This window comes from Gracilinanus agilis, chromosome 2 (assembly GCF_016433145.1).
Source record: "Gracilinanus agilis isolate LMUSP501 chromosome 2, AgileGrace, whole genome shotgun sequence".
NCBI lineage: Eukaryota > Metazoa > Chordata > Mammalia > Didelphimorphia > Didelphidae > Gracilinanus > Gracilinanus agilis.
Genome location: NC_058131.1, coordinates 459,693,316 through 459,704,157, shown reverse-complemented (window position 1 = coordinate 459,704,157; position 10,842 = coordinate 459,693,316). Strand labels below are relative to the sequence as shown.

General features: G+C 35.1%; 1 non-coding gene across 1 annotated transcript; it reads right to left on the bottom strand.

Moving 5' to 3' along the window:
- Positions 1-9,555: 9,555 nt before the first annotated feature.
- LOC123238552 lies at positions 9,556-9,753 on the bottom strand. The gene has a single exon (XR_006505706.1). It is a non-coding gene; the product is annotated as a U2 spliceosomal RNA (small nuclear RNA).
- Positions 9,754-10,842: the final 1,089 nt, after the last annotated feature.

The window sequence follows — 10,842 nt, the reverse complement described above, 5'->3', positions numbered from 1 at the left end:
GAAGGAAAGAAGGAAGGAAGGAAGGAAGGAAGGAAGGAAGGAAGGAAGGAAGGAAGGAAGGAAGGAAGGAAGGAAGGAAGGAAGGAAGGAAGGAGAAATAGCAAATGGCAAGGAGAAAGACTCTAACAAAATTTTTGTATTGAAATGGTTCAAATTCTTGATGAATTTGATGGGCCTTGGACAATATGGGATAATAGAAAGCACATTGCCTCTAGTGTCAAAATACCTAGGTTCAAATCTTCCCCTGACACTTGACACATCCAATTCCTCTGTGACTTTTGTCAAATTATTTGACCTTCCTAGGTCTCAGTTTCCTTATCTAAAAAAATGAATAAATTAGCCTAGATGGCCTCTGAGGTTCCTTCCAGATATAATTCTTTGATTCAAATTGTAATGCTTGGGGTGGGTGTGGGGATGGGGGTGAGGTTGAGCCAATATATACCCAGGTAATATACTGAATATTATATTGAAATTTCTTTAGATATACTTCATTACATTGTAACTAAAATTGAGATTTTTAGAGACTATGGATATGTTCGCTTTCCCAATTCATTTTCTTTCTCCTCCAAAATCATGTGTCTATAATCACAGAAGTAGAATTTGAGGGACACAGGAATGTATTCCAAAACCTGCATAAATTTTATCTTCAGTGTGATAGAAATGCAAATGTTCTATAAAGGTGTCTACATTTTCAAAGCATTAAGCTCTTATAATAAGGAAGACATTATGATTACATATTCTCTCAAGTCAAAATGGTGGTGATTTGTGATTTAATATCAGAAACTGTTTACACTAACCATTTTTTTCAAACAACTCTACAACTGAACTCATTTTTTCATTCTATTGCTACTTAAAGGGGCTAACATGCATGCTCTTTGTAGTGGCCAAAAATTGGAAAACGAGGGGATGTCCATCAATTGGAGAATGGCTGAAAAAATTGTTCTATATGATGGTGATGGAATATTATTGTGCTATTAGGAATGATGAACTGGAGGTTTTCTATATGAACTGGAAGAAGTTCAATGAACTGATACAGAGGGAAATAAGCAGAACTAAGAGAATATTATACACTGTTATAAGTAAAGTTATGTGTCTGTGCAGAGGGCAAAGGCATGGGATAGCAGAGTAAGAAATTCTAGAATTCTACTGGAGAGAGTCAGTTAACTTGTGTTGGGGAATTCATTCTCTCTTTACCTGGAGAGGGACTGGATACCTTCCTTTGCTAGCTGTGATGTATCTGGATTTCTCCATCCTACCTGCTTCCCTGTTACCTGATTGAACCATCTATTGAGCTTCCTGAGTGATCCTGTACAGCTGGTTGAGATCCTTTGGATCCAAAACCATCTCCTTGGGCCCTGTCCTGCCTAGCTGCTTAACTCCATTACCACCAAAAGTGGGGTTGTTTTGGGTTAGTGTAAGATATTTATATTAGGGTCTGGGTCCTTAGATAGATAGGTAAGCTCAATGTAGCTGATTCCAAGAAGACTCCTGGTAGCAGGACATTTAGATCTGGTGGGGTTTAGATAGAAACCTTTAGTTTAAGTTGTCCAATAACCTTCTTACCTTTCCCTTGATAAAATTAAACAACTTTTATATATCATCTCAGTGGGTTTGAGTTTCATCTCAGTGTCTGGCTCTGCGAGCCCTGTGCTTGGGTGGCCTTCCCAGAACCCAGGTTACTCTTCTGATACTAGACAATATCCAGGACAATCCTGAAGGACTTATGAGAAAGAATGCTATCCACGTTGAGAGAAAGAACTGTGGGAATACAAAACAGAAGGAAAACATATGACTTATCACTTGTTTATATGGGTATATGATTTGAGGGTTAGGTTTTAAAAGATTGCTCTACTGCAAAAATGAATAATATGGAAAGAGATATTAAGTGATAACATTTGTATAATCTAGTGGAATTGCTTTTGGCTCTGGGAGAGGGGAAGAAAACAGGAAGGGCAAGAAAATGAATCATGTAAACACTGAAGACTGTTTTTAAAAATAAAATAAAATAAAATATTTGAATGGAAAAATAAGTAAAATGGCTTATCTGCAACTCATATTGTATCTATCAATGAACCTTTAAACTCAAACCAGTCCAAAGAATGATACCAGAGAATTGGAGAAGTCTCTCTCTACATTTTCTTTCCATTCAATTCAATTCTAATGATTCTAATGTTTATTGTCACAAATGCTGAAAACTCCAAATAGCAAAAGATAAAAGGCTAATGACCAAGAATAATTTATCTTGAAAAAATGACCATAATTATAAAGGGGGGAATGGACTTTTCAAAAAAATATGAGAATTTTAAGCCTTATTGATGAAAGATCACAACAGAGCAAAAACTTTAAAATGAAAATAAAGGAATAAGAAGTACTATAAGAGACTTCCAAACCTTCCCCAAAAAATGAAAATGGGTCACAAGATCTTGAAGAGTTCAAATCTGGGATTATGAGAAGATGGAATAGATCTGGCAAGGAAATAACAGTTTAAAAGGCAGAATTTGGCAATTGGAAAGTGAGGCTCAGAAATCAAATGAATTGTTAAGCAAATTGAAGACCAGAATGACCAGTTGGAAGCCTTGAAGAACCAGATAGACCAGATCAAAAAGGAAAACCAAAAGATTTTAGCTGAAAACCAGTCTCTAAAGGCTAGAATTGGGCAATTAGAAGCCAATGATCTCACAAGACAATAAGAATCAATAAAGCAAAGTCAAAAGACTGAAAAAATAGAAGGAAACATGAAATATCTCAATGAGAAGTTAATAGACCAAGAAAACTGGTCTAGAAGAGACAATTTGAGAATCATTGGTCTTCCTGAAAAAGAAGAAATTCATAGAAATTTGGACTCCATACTAAAAGAAATTATTCAGCAAAACTGCCCTGAAGTTCTACAACAAGAGGGCAATATAGACATTGAAAGGATCCATAGATCACCCTCTACACTAAACCCTAAAAAGACAACCCCCAGAAATATAATAGCCAAATTCAAGAGCTTCCAAGTAAAAGAAAAAATATTACAAGAAGCCAGAAAGAGACAATTCAAATATCAAGGAGTACCAATCAGAATCACACAGGATCTGGTAGCCTTCACACTAAAAGACCGCAAGGCTTGGAATATGATATTCAGAGAGGCAAGAGAACTGGGTTTACAACCAAGGATCATGTACCCATCAAAACTGACTATATTCTTCCAGGGGAAAGTATGGGCACTCAACAAGATAGAAGATTTCCAAGTATTTGCACAGAAATGACCAGGACTAAATGGAAAGTTCGATATTCAACCACAAAAACCAAGAGAAACATGAAAAGGTAAATAAGAAACAGAGAGGAAAGAAAGAAAACCTTTATTTTTAAATTTGCCTCTTTAAGGGCTTTAATAACATCAAATTATTTGTATCCCTATATGGAGAAATTTTATGTATGATTTTTCAAAAGCTGTATTAACTATTATAGTAATTAGAAGAATTATTCTTCTAGGGAGAGGTTGGAGCACTAAATGGTCTAAGATGAGACAGAGTGGGAAAAAAAGAGGGGGGTAAATAGTAGTAGATGGCACCAAGAGAAACTTGAATGAATAAGAAAAATAGGATATTCTATACAACACAAATAGAGCATGGGAAGGGGAGGGGATGAATATTATTATAATAAGGAGAGGAAGAAAGCATTAAGAGGTAATAGTTAAACCTTATTCTCACTGTAATCAATCCTGAGAGGGAAGAGTAGCTATATCCATTGGAATATAGAATTCTATCTAACTCTACTGAGAAAGTCAGAAGGGATTAACCAAGGGGAGCAGGGGAGTGGGGAGGTCAAAAAAGGGAAGGAAGGAGAAGGGGGAGGGAATTCATTAGGGCTTAAAAAATAAAAAGAGGCGAATAATAAGGGAGAGGGTGGAAAGGGAAGTAAATCAAGGGAGGGGACAAGGGGACTGATCTACAACAAATCACTGGTTTAAAAGGAAATAGCGTAAGAAGAAGAGGTAGAACTAGGAGAGGATCCCAAAATGTTGGGGAATAAACAACTCATAATAATAACTCTGAATGTGAATGGGATGAACTCACCCATAAAACAAAAGCAAATAGCATAGTGAATTAGAAACCAAAATCTTACCATATGTTGTCTACAAGAAATACATTTGAGGCAGGTGGACATACACAGGTTTAAGGTCAATGCCTGGAGCAAAATCTTTTGGGATTTCATGATTTCTGACAAAGCCAAAGTAAAAATAGATATGATTAAAAGAGACAGGAAAGGTAATTACAACCTGGTAAAAGGCAGTATAAACAATGAGGATATAACAGTATGTAACATGTATGCACCAAATGGTATAGCTTCCAAATTCTTAAAGGAGAAACTGGCTGAGCTCAAGAAGGAAATAGATAGTAAAACTATACTATTGGGAGATCTATTTCAGATCTAGATAAACCAAAAAATAAATAAGAAAGAGATAAGAGAGGTGAATAAAATCCTAGAAAAATTAGATTTAATAGATATGTGGAGAAAAATAATTAGGGACAAAAAGGAATACACCTTCTTTTCAGCTGCACATGGTACATTCACAATGATTGACCATGTAATAGGACATAGAAACATTACAAATGCTGAAGCCATCCACCAACTCCACAAAGATTCCTAGTGGGTTGGACACTCAGAAAGGGGAACCAAGGACTGAGTGAAAATGGGTTACGGGTTGAGGATTAATGAAAAGAGAACATAAGGCGAGAATAAACACACACAAACACAGAGAGTTATGGCATAAGGTAGACAGACAACAAGTAAGCGCTGATGGTCAAGAGCTTCCTTCTCAACTGTCATATAGCTACTTTTATTAGGGTTACAATCATACATGGGGGTACGGGGGAGCCAAGTAGTTTGATGTGAGGTAAAAATCATGAGATACAGACAGTTGGAACCTAAAGCAATAGATAGAGCAAACATCTATATCAGGAATCCATATGGCCTAAGGTCTTGATACTAATTACTTGTTTTTTGGTAAAATAAGGAGCCTGAGATAACAGACCAGTCTTCCAGAGTGTAGCCTTAGGGAAGGGCTAGGAATTTGGCAAGGTTGAGATTTAATTCAACTCAAGGTTACAGAAATCACTCATAAGCAATACAAGAGTCATTTTTGAGCACTCTTAAAATAATATCACAATTAATGTATGCCTGGATTGCTACAAATACAAAAGATCAGAAATAATAAATGTAACCTTCTCAAATCATAATGCAATAAAAATAATAATTAGTAAGGGCACATGGACAGGCAAATCAAAAACTAATTGGAAATTAAATAATATGATTCTCCAAAACCAGTTAGTTAAAGAAATCATAAAAACAATCAATAACTTCATTGAAGAGAATGACAATGATGAGACATCCTACCAAACTCTGTGGGATGCAGGTAAGACAGTACTCAGGGGGAAATTTATATCATTGAGTGCACATATTAACAAATTAGGGAGGGCAGAGATTAATGAATTGGGCATGCAAATTAAAAAAACTAGAAAGGGAACAAATTAAAAATCCCCAGCTAAAGACCCAATTAGAGATTATAAAAATTAAAGGAGAAATCAATAAAATCGAAAGTAAAAGAACTATTGAATTAATAAATAAGCCTAGAAGCTGGTATTTTGAAAAAAACAGATAAAATAGACAAAGTACTGGTCAATCTAATAAAAAAAAAAGGGAAAGAAGAAAACCAAATTGACAGTATCAAAGATAAAAAGGGAGATCTCACCTCTAATGAAGGGGAAATTAAGGCAATCATTAAAAACTATTTTGCCGAATTATGTGGCAAGAAATATAACAATTTAGGAGATATGGATGAATATTTACAAAAATATAAATTGCCTAGGTTAACAGCAGAAGAAATAGAACACCTAAATAATTCCATATCAGAAAAAGAAATTGAACAAGCCATCAAAGAACTCCCTAAGAAAAAATCTCCAGGGCTTGATGGATTCACAAGTGAATTCTATCAGACATTCAAAGAGCAACTAATCCCAATAATATACAAATTATTTGATATGATAAGTAAAGAAGGAGTCCTACCAAATTCCTTTTATGATACAAATATGGTACTGATCCCAAAGCAAGGTAGATCAAAAACAGAGAAAGAAAACTACAGACCAATCTCCCTAATGAATATAGATGTAATTTATACCAGAAATGCAAGGATAGTTCAGCATCAGGAAAACCATTCACAAAATTGACCATATCAACAATCTAACAAACAAAAATCACATGATTATCTCAATAGATGCTGGAAAAGCCTTTGACAAAATACAGCATCCATTCCTATTGAAAACACTGAAAAGTATGGGAATAGAAGGATCTTTCCTAAAAATAATAAACAGTATATACCTAAAACCATCAACAAGCATCATATGCAATGGGGATAAATTAGAAGCCTTCCCAATAAGATCAAGAGTGAAACAAGGTTCCCCGCTATCAACTCTTTTATTTAACATTGTACTAGAAACACTAGCAGTAGCAATTAGAGAAGAAAAAGAAATTGAAGGTATTAAAATAGGCAATTAGGAGACTAAGCTATCACTCTTCACACATGATATAAGGGTCTACTTAAAAAATCCTAGAGAATCAACTAAAAAAGTAATACCTTTAGCAAAGTTGCAGGATACAAAATAAAAGCACATAAATCATCAGCATTTCTATACATTTTCAACACACTAGAGCAGCAAGAGGTAGAAAGAGAAACAACATTTAAAATCACCCTTGACAATAAAATACTTATGAATCTATCTACCAAAACAAACACAGCAATTATATGAACACAACTACAAAACACTTTCCAAAGAATTAAAACGGGATCTAAACAATTGGAAAGCCATTAATTGCTCATGGGTAGGACACGCTAAAATAATAAAAATGACCATTCTACCCAAATTAATTTACCTATTTAGTGCCATACCTACCAAACTACCAAAAAACTTTTTTATGGAATTATAAAAAAGTATAACAAAGTTCATCTGGAAGAACAAAAGATCAAGAATATCAAGGGAAATAATGAAAAAAAAAAGTGAAGGAAGGTGGCCTAGCAGTATCAGATATTAAACTATACTATAAAGCAGCAATCATCAAAACAATATGGTACTGACTAAGAGACAGAAGGGAGGATCAGTAGAATAGACTTGGGTTAAGTGACATCAGCAAGACTGTCAATGATAAACCCAAAGAGCCCAACTCTTGGGACAAAAATCCACTATTTGACAAAAACTCTTGGGAAAATTCAAAAACAATATGGGAGAGATTAGGTTTAGATCAACATCTCACACCCTACACCAAGATAAATTCAGAATGGGTGAATGACTTGAATATAAAGAAGGAAACTATAAGAAAATTAGATGAACATAGAATAGTATACCTGTCAGATCTATGGGAAAGGGAAAATTTTAAAACCAACAAAAGTTAGAAAAAATTACAAAACGTAAAATAAATATTTTTGATTATATTAAATTAAAAAATTTTGTACAAACAAAAACAATGCAACCAAAATCAGAAGGGTAACAACAAACTGGGAAAAAATCTTTATAATAAAAAATTCTGACAGAGGTCTAATTACTCAAATATACAAGGAGCTAAATCAATTGTATAAAAAAATCAAGCCATTCCCCAATTGATAAATGGGCCAGGAACATGAATAGGCAATTTTCAGATAAAGAAATCAAAAGTTTCAATAAGCACATGAGAAAGTGTCCTAAATCTCTAAGGATTAGAGAAATGCAAATCAAAACAACTGAGATATCACCTCACACCTAGCAGATTGTCTAAAATGATAGAATGGGTGAGTAATGAATGTTGGAGGGGATGTGGAAAAATTGGGACATTAATGCATTGCTGGTCAAGTTGTGAACTGATTCAACCATTCTGGATGGCAATTTGGAATTATGCCCAAAGAGCTTGAAAAGATTGCCTGCCCTTCGATCCAGCCATAGCATTGCTGGGTTTGTACCCAAAAGAGATCATAGGGAAAAGGACTTGTACAAAAACATTTATAGCCACAATCTTTGTGGTGGCAAAAAAAACTGGAAAACAAGGGTATGCCCTTAAATTTGGGAATGGTTGAACAAATTGTGGTATATGCTGGTGATGGAATACTATTGTGATCAAAGGAATAATAAACTGGAGGAATTCCATGTGTACTGGAAAGATCTCCAGGAATTGATGCATAGTGAAAGGAGCAGAGCCAGGAGAACATTGTACACAGAGGCTGATGCACTGTGGTAAAATCGAATGTAATGGATGTCTATACTAGCAGCAATGCAATGACCCAGGACAATTCTGAGGGATTTATGGGAAAGAATGCTACCCACATTCAGAGGAAGTACTGCAGGAGTGGAAACTGCTTGAACACTTGGGTTGATGTGAACATGGTTGGGGATGTGACAGTAAACAACCACACCAATGCAACTATCAATAATATGTAAATAAGTCTTGATTGATCACACATGTTAAAACCAGTAGAAATGCGTGTTGGATATGGGGTGGGAGGTATTAAGGGGAGTGAAGGGGAAAGTAAAAACAATAATCATGTAAACATGGAAAATTTTTCTTAAAAAATAAAATATTAAAACAGGATAAATAAATTAAATTAAGTTAAATTAAAATTAAAAAAGTAAAGAAAAAGAAGTACTATAAAATAAATATATTTAACCACAAGGAGGACTAAATGTTGAGTAATTTTACATTCCAATAGAGAGAGAAGAGACAAGGATGCCTTAGAACTTCATCAACTCTAAAGGTTGCAGGAAGTATTTAAAAAATAGATGAACATAGGGCTTGGAAGTGATTTTGTTTTTTTTATAGTTTTAAGAAAGGAAAGAAAATAAATAAAAACAACTAGAGATGAAATAATTTTTAAGTATTTATTTTTAAATAAAGAGGATAGGAATTTACTATTTCTCATAGTTAGGATAGTCATGAAAAGGACATAAAAATGTAAAGGATGGGGTTCAGAGAATATTCATATTATGAACCTCACTCTTATATGAACTAGTTAAAGGAAGATTAAACACTTGTATGTATACACAAAATACATTTGGTGTAGAAATATATTAAATTCCATGACATAATGCAGAGTGAAATGAGTAGAACCAAGAGAATGTTGTGTACAGTAATAGCAATATTGTTCAAGGAATTACTGTGAATGATTAAGCTACTCTGAGTAATATGAATATTCCAATCAACTCTGAAGGACTCATGAAGGAAAATACTATTCACCTCCAGAGAAAGAACTGATATATAAAAGTATGTGTTATATGGTCTCACTTATATAGATTGGCTTTCTCTATTGCAAGGTTGGGAGGGAGAGATGGAGATAACTCAGAACTTAAAATGTAACAAAAAATAAACAAAATAAAATGAATTAATTCAAAAAAGAAACAGAGAGGGAAAGGAAGATGGGAGAGGAGATTTATGAAGGAAGGCAGAATTTGAGAAAGAATAGACAAAAAAATGAACTTCAATTTCAGAGGGTATATTGTTAAGGAGAATTAAGAGGAAATAATGACTAAGCAGAGAGGAAAGAGGAGGAGGAATAGAAGGTTGGAGACCATTTGATTAATAGTACTGATCAGATTCCTTCTCTTTCTTCATCTCCCTCTTTCTAAAGAGGGCATTAAGGGAGAAATATAAAAAAATTAGGCTTTGATGGAGAAAAATATGCTATTAATGATCATAACCATGATCATGAATAGGATACTACACTTGATCTTAGCCAAAAGGCTGAGAAGCAATCATGAATGAAATAAATTTACACATAAAATAGGATAGCATAAGAAATTAGAGATGAATAGATCTTGTAGATCTTGTATTTTTTAGATATTGTAGTTATTTAAAGGGCCCACAAATACCTACATAAGGCTAGCAATAGATCTAAGCCTGAACATACTGTTGTGAGGGTTATTTAGCAATTAATTTAGTAATAGTGTTGGACCTAGCAGGAAGGGCTGGAGGATTCCAAGATGGAATGAAGGAGCAGGATGTGGGGGCTTGTGCTCTGAGAGAGACTCCATTAGTGGTTGGACATAACTGTTGTTAACCCTGGGAGATATCAGAGTTAGGGAAAAACTGCATCCAGATTCCCTGGGATCCTGAGAGGTGAAGGCTTTCAGCAAGTGGACAACAGAGCTGCACCAAGTGGGGAAGTGGTTTGGGATCTGGTGGACAGAATTTCAAACTCACTCTCCCCACCTGGGTACCTTGGATCACCTGGTGGAGTTGGCTCTTGGCATCCAGTGACCATCCTTGGATTTACTGTGAGACCCCAAAGCCACCCTCAGGCCATTTAACTGAGCTGACCAAACCTGGCTGGAGCCAGGTTTGAAGGAGTTTTCCCTGTGACTTCAGTACTGCTTCCTTTGGGCCCTGCCTGGGTTAGGTCAATAGGATAGTGTAATTAAGTCCTTCCCTTCCCCCTGTGGTTTGCCCCTAAGTTTTAAGTGTAGAATCTACTATCCCATCCTTTATTTAGTTACCCTCAATTAAACTGTCCTTTACTTTACCTTTTGCCTGCTAGTGACTGTTGGGCCAACTACCATTCCTGTGTCAGTTAAAAGCTTGGCAGTAAACCCTGGTCTCCCTATCCTGGTTGGTCCTGTCTCTCTTTCAACCCAGTGTACCCACAAACCATTTAGTTACATTTTAAAATAATAATTAAAATCCCTGGTGCCTCACTATTACAATACGCATAATCCAAACACTTTCTGGTGAGACAACAATGATTTAGAGAGCATAAATATTCTACAAAAATCTTACTTTGACACTCATCATACTATAGTGGCAATTCTGCATTCCTGAGGAGTTGTGGCATTAGAACAAAAGTTC